This window comes from Ruditapes philippinarum, unplaced genomic scaffold (genome assembly GCF_026571515.1).
Source record: "Ruditapes philippinarum isolate M1 unplaced genomic scaffold, ASM2657151v2 ctg1744_1_1_1_1, whole genome shotgun sequence".
Lineage (NCBI taxonomy): Eukaryota > Metazoa > Mollusca > Bivalvia > Venerida > Veneridae > Ruditapes > Ruditapes philippinarum.
In genome coordinates this window covers 1,881-8,043 of record NW_026859489.1, presented here as the reverse complement: position 1 = coordinate 8,043, position 6,163 = coordinate 1,881, and positions in this window count along the sequence as shown.

Genomic DNA, 6,163 nt, shown 5'->3' with positions numbered 1-6,163 from the left:
CATCAATTTTTGTAGACATTAATATATTAAATTTGTTTCGGATTGGTGCATTTAGGTACTTAATGGGTAGATATAAATTTCTTAGTTCTGAATAAAAATCACAACATAGTAAAAAATGAAACTCATCTTCTATTACATTCTTAGAACATTTTGTGCATAATCTGTTTTCCCTCGATATCTTTTTATGTCGACCAACCTCAATTTCAAGATGATGTGACCTTATTCTAAAATTAGAGTATATACACGCCCGTTTAACTCACAACGAGTGAAAAATGTCCATCGGTTAAAATGTTGTGAGAAACTTCCGTTCCTCGTTGTGAGCACCCATCTTTGACGTGTGACACGATAAACAAGGTGAGTTTTTCATAATTTTTAAAGATTACAGACATTTATGTAAAAATATCGAAATGCAGTTAGCTAGCGATGTGTTTTCCGAGTATGCACATGTAAAGATATTGCCTGTTGGTTGACAATTTGATGGAAATACCGTGCGACGCAGTCACTCGGGGTAGCAGGAAAACTGGAGGCAACTTCTCTTTGGACCTAATTTAACATTGAAAACGTCGATTCTGGTGACGTTTTGTGCATTCTAACCTAAAACAGATGCCCACAAGTCTTCAGCGTAAATTATAATCTGAAAGTCTTCATAGAAACGAGGATATACCCTGTTTTGCTTCAATCCTCGTTGTGAGCACCATAACCTCGTTGTGAGCAAGACAAGCGCAGTCCTTGTCTGGTTTTAATATGAAATTCAAATGGCAAGAATACAATTTTCAATCTACCAAAAGCAATCAAAACGTTTTTGTACAATAGTTTTTCTTTGCAATAGTTCTTCTTTTTCTTTTTTGAAAATAATATTTTTCATATTCACAAGTCATCAGATTAACAGAAGAACTAATCAGTGGAGGTAAATTAGCTATTTTATTTCGTATACTCTAGTGTGGCACGAGTGAACATCACAGGGAGTTTATGAATATTTCAACAATTTCACAATCTGTGGGATACACACATACATATGTTTATCCTGAGCTGAAGACTGACCAAGTTATGAAAAACAAGAACTATCACGGTAAGTTGACAATGCCCCCGAAGTGGCGTTTTGTCCTTTGATTTATGGACCAGATAGATTATTTGATTTTGGACAATAAGATCTTCAATGTGAAGGTCATTCAAGGTCAAGGTGAAATAAATATAGGTCAGTTGGAAGGTCTTGTCCAAAGGGGCATTGTGTCCAAATATGAATTAATTCCACTTACTTATAAAGAAGTATGACCAATGTTAAAGTTTTGGATGTTCTAGGTCATTCAGGGTACAAAGTAAAAAAATACAGATCAGTTTGAAGGTCTTGTCTGTTTGTTGTTTCAAAATATGAGTAGAATCCGTATGCTAATAAGGAAGTTTTGACCAATTTTTTAGTTTTGGACAATTTGACCTTCAAGGTGAAGGTCATTCAGGGTCAAGGTCAAAAGAATATAGGATAGCTGAAAGGCCTTGTCCAAAGATGTGTTTGTGCCTAAACAATATGCCAAATCTTAATTGTTTTTGGACAATTTGACCTTCAAGGTAAAGGCCATTCAGGGGCCAAGGTGAAAAAAACAGGTCCGTAGGAAGGTCCTGTTCTTCGGGATGTTGTGTTCAAATATGAATCAAATTCGTTTACTAATACGGAAGTTATGGCCAATGTTTAGTTTTCGGACAAATTGACGGACTGACAGACGGACAGTTCAAAACTAATATGCCTTCCTTTGGTGTATGCACAACGTCTTGCAAAGAAATGCTGCTGTGCAAAAACGTTTTAATTGCTGTGGTAGATTGAAAATTATATTTTCACCATCTGAATTACATATTAAAACCATACACGCACTGCGCTTGTCTCGCTCACAACGAGGTTATGGTGCTCACAACGAGGATTAAAGCAAAAAAGGGTATATCCTCGTTTCTATGAAGACTTTCAGATAATAATTTACGCTGAAGACTTGTGGGCATCTGTTTAAGGTTAGAATGCACAAAACGTCACCAGAATCGACGTTTTAAATGTTGAATTAGGTCCAAAGAGAAGTTGTCTCCAGTTTTCCTGCTACCCCGAGTGACTGCGTCGCACGGTATTTCCATCAAATTGTCCACCAACACGCAATATCTTTACATGTGCATACTCGGAAAACACATCGCTAGCTAACTGCATTTCGATACTTTTACATGAATGTCTGTAATCTTTAAAAATTATGAAAAACTCACCTTGTTTATCGTGTCATACGTCAAAGATGGGTGCTCACAACGAGGAACGGAAGTTTCTCACAACATTTTTACCGATGGACATTTTTCACTCGTTGTGAGTTAAACGGGCGTGATATATATCTTAATTACATTATGTAAAATGTTCCTGAAACGTACCATAATAATGACAAGTTTACATTAGAAGTTACAGATGAATGCCATTCTTGTTTGTATATATCTTTTAACCTATTTACAAATTGTGCTATAAAGTATTTTTCTGATGTAACTGATTGACTTTCCCATACATATCCAAAACTTTCGATTTCCTTGATAGTGAAATATTTACCATAAGCTTTTACTAGAAAAACACCTAGTTACACGATATTATCTTTTAAAATGTAGTATTGGATTGATTACTGCATGTTTTGATCAAACTTAGTTTCTCGAAGGTTTGAAGCTTAGTCACAAAAAAGCAAGAGTAAAGTTTTAGTGATTTTTAAATTAACAATATCGAGATATTTGGACGAATTTTTATTATCACAGCAATAGGTTTAAAGTTTTGTGTCGTAGACTTTTACATTTTGAAATTGTTTAGACTTATATGATTTTTTCTTGTAAGATGTGTGACATCTATCATTTGCTGTACAAGTATAAAACACTTCAGGAAAGTTTTGTTAAAACAGACATTATAAAATCTAAACAAAATGCATTTGAGCCGTGTCACGACAAAACCAACATAATGGGTTTGCGACCAGCATGGATCCAGACAAGCCTGCGCATCCGCGCAGTCTGATCAGGATCCATGATGTTCGCTTACAAACCCTATTACAAGTAGAACAGCATGGATCCTGATCAGACAAGAAGAATTTATCATACAAATAAGCATTGAGTATATACTAAAGGATTAATTAATGTGTCATTATCTGATTTTCTTTAAAACAAAACAGACACTTTAAGATTCTGCAATACTTTTTTCTTTATTTCGTTTTTAAAGTGTCATTTCGAATTCTTTCAATTATATTATGTTTTTGAGAAAGGAATTTGAAATATAAGTTAGACGGTAGTTTTTCTGTTATCTTCTAGGTGTCTGCTGCTTTAAATAATTAAATAAATAATATAAGTAATGCATTGCTCATCTAAGTTTCAGGCGAAGAAATTCTAAATTCCGTTTCAATACACAATGGGAAAAAAGAAAAAAAAAGCATTTTTTTAACGCAATGTTTCATTTAAAGAACAGAACAGAATATTGATTTTGACTTAAGCAAATACAGCTTATCATCAATCATGAAAATATAATACATGTACATTCAATAGCATGCAAAACAAGTTGTTAGTTGCATAGAAGAAGAAAAACAATGTAATCAGTAAGCATCAAATAAAATTGGCAAATATATATTACACACAAGTCAGCATTTGATATTATTAAACTTAAAGATTAATGTGATTGTTTCTTACTTTCAGAGCTCTTGAAATAATTATAGACAGTCTACACAATATTTTGTGATTATTACAATCTTTCAATTCAAGTTTAATTTATTTACAACATGCACAAGTCCCACAATAGCGGGAAACATCAACAGTATACATGCATAAACATATACAAATACATAATGGAAAACGGCTATATCACATTCTTGGGATAATAGTAATATATGTAGTTACAATTTGGTGAGAAGAAATATATATTAAGTTAGCATATTTAGTATGATTAATAGATCCAAAAAAAATGTTTACACCTTTCATAATAACCTGAACAAAGCGAAACTAAAAAAGCATATCGAAAAAAAAAACGAAAGATATCTAGGTTAGATACAGGTTCTAACAAATTAACATTCATTCCAGTATCAATTGCTCATTATACAACAAAAAGTTTCATATTTGAATCTTATATTTTAAATGTGCGCAACGTACTTATAGCATAAAGATCGTAATTTCATACTTATTGTAATAGTGTGAAATTATATATAAGTACATATAGCCGAGAATACATATTATTTCAAATGTTTGTTTGTTTGTTTGTTTTGGGTTTTACGTCACATCGACACAGTATAGGTCATATCGCGACGTTCCAGCTTTACTGGTGGAGGAAGACCTCAGGTGCCCTTCCGTGCATTATTTCAGGCACGAACGGGCACCTGAGTAGAACCACCGACGTTCCGTAAGATTTCAAATGTCAAAACAGAAGTGTGGTAAATAACTTAAGATATTTTACTTTTCAAATTTCAACAAAGGTGATTACATGTTGTATAATTTCAACATATTTATGAAAGAGAGAGACTTATATTACGTACGTATAACAAAGACACACAGTTTCTTTTAGATAATTCAAATGTCAAAAAATAAATATATTAATATGCTTTTCTCAATATATAATGATTTGTTTATCTAACAGTTCAATAAACGTAAACATGCTAGGACGATTTCTGAAGTAGGACGGAATATATAATTTTCTCAAGTCTTTATACTTCTCACATATACACACAAACTGAAATTCGTCCTCAATATCGTCTTTGGTACAGATAACACACCTTCGTTCACTTCTTATCTGGTTTCTATGGCGACCCTACTCTATGGCTAAACAGTGCGAAGAAAGTCTAAATTTAGCCAAGACATTTCTGAATTTGTTATTATTAAGTATTGTCAAGTATTCAGATATTTCAAAAGTTTGTTTAATTTCTTTATATAGAGTCAATGCCGTTGAAATGTTAACTGCCTCTCTCCACTGTCCTATATACATGTAAATGTATTTAGCCTAAGCTTAAACTGTGTAATAAAGCACTCTATGTTAACAACAGATGCAGAAAAACACCAGACATCATTAAACCCCGTCTCTTGCAACATAGTCTTGACATTTGATAACCAATTGTTTTGTAAATCGTGTGACTCAAATAGAAAATTATAAACAGAATATAAAATACAATTCTTATCATGTGAAATTAATAGTTTGAAATAAATATTTCATTATTTTTACTTTTCTGTTTAAAATTAAAGGAAACCGTCCCGTTTCACCATAAAGTGCATAACTGTTCGTACTCATTTTTACATCCAATGTCCAGTTTAGATATTTTCTATGAAGTCGCTCTAGTCTTTCTGCTTGGCTAAATCCCCACAGTTCAGAACAATGTGACATTATAGATGTTACATAAGAATCAAAAAGGTTAAAGTTTATATGTAGTTGTATCTGCATCCATCGAGTGATGTTTTTGAGAGAAATCATTGATTTAAGAGCTTTATCTGCCAATGCATCACTGCTCATTACAAAGTCTAGGTAATTAAAGTTTTCAACAATGTCTATGGTCTGGCCGTTATATGTCCAAGTCTGATTTCTTGGTAATTGACCACCCTTTCAGAATACCATAATTTAGTCTTTTCAATGTTAACTGTTAGGTGCCATCTTTTACAATACGCCTCTAATTGGTTAAGATTGGTTTGAAGAGCTTCAGGGGTTTCGCTCAGCAATACACTGTCGTCTGCGAAAAGGATTAAGTATATAGATAACTAGTCTAAAACTAATCCACAGTCTATATTTTCCTGTTAGCATACTTTCAGGTCTGATTGATTGATTTTCTTTAGACCGGGCGGTCAAGGATAACCTACGAAAGTGCTAACACTTATTTCCAGTAGGGTCCTTACCTCAGCAGACTCTAGAGACAGCTCTGAGATACAAGGGAGTCCGGGAACCAGTCCCTAGCTCTTATTGAATAGATCCCTTGGTTCTTTTACATGCCCAGTGTATAGCACTGATACATGCGAGGATTACCTGGGTTTCTTACCAGTACACCTCTAGGTAGGTGGGAAACACTGAAAGTGTCTCTGAAAAATCCCAAAGGTGTTACCCAGGATCAAATCTGGAACCTCAGGAGTGACAGTCAGTGGTCTAACCAACTGAGCTATCGCGACACAGGTCATTTACTTAAAGAGAATAAAACAGGTAATATATAAGAAAAGA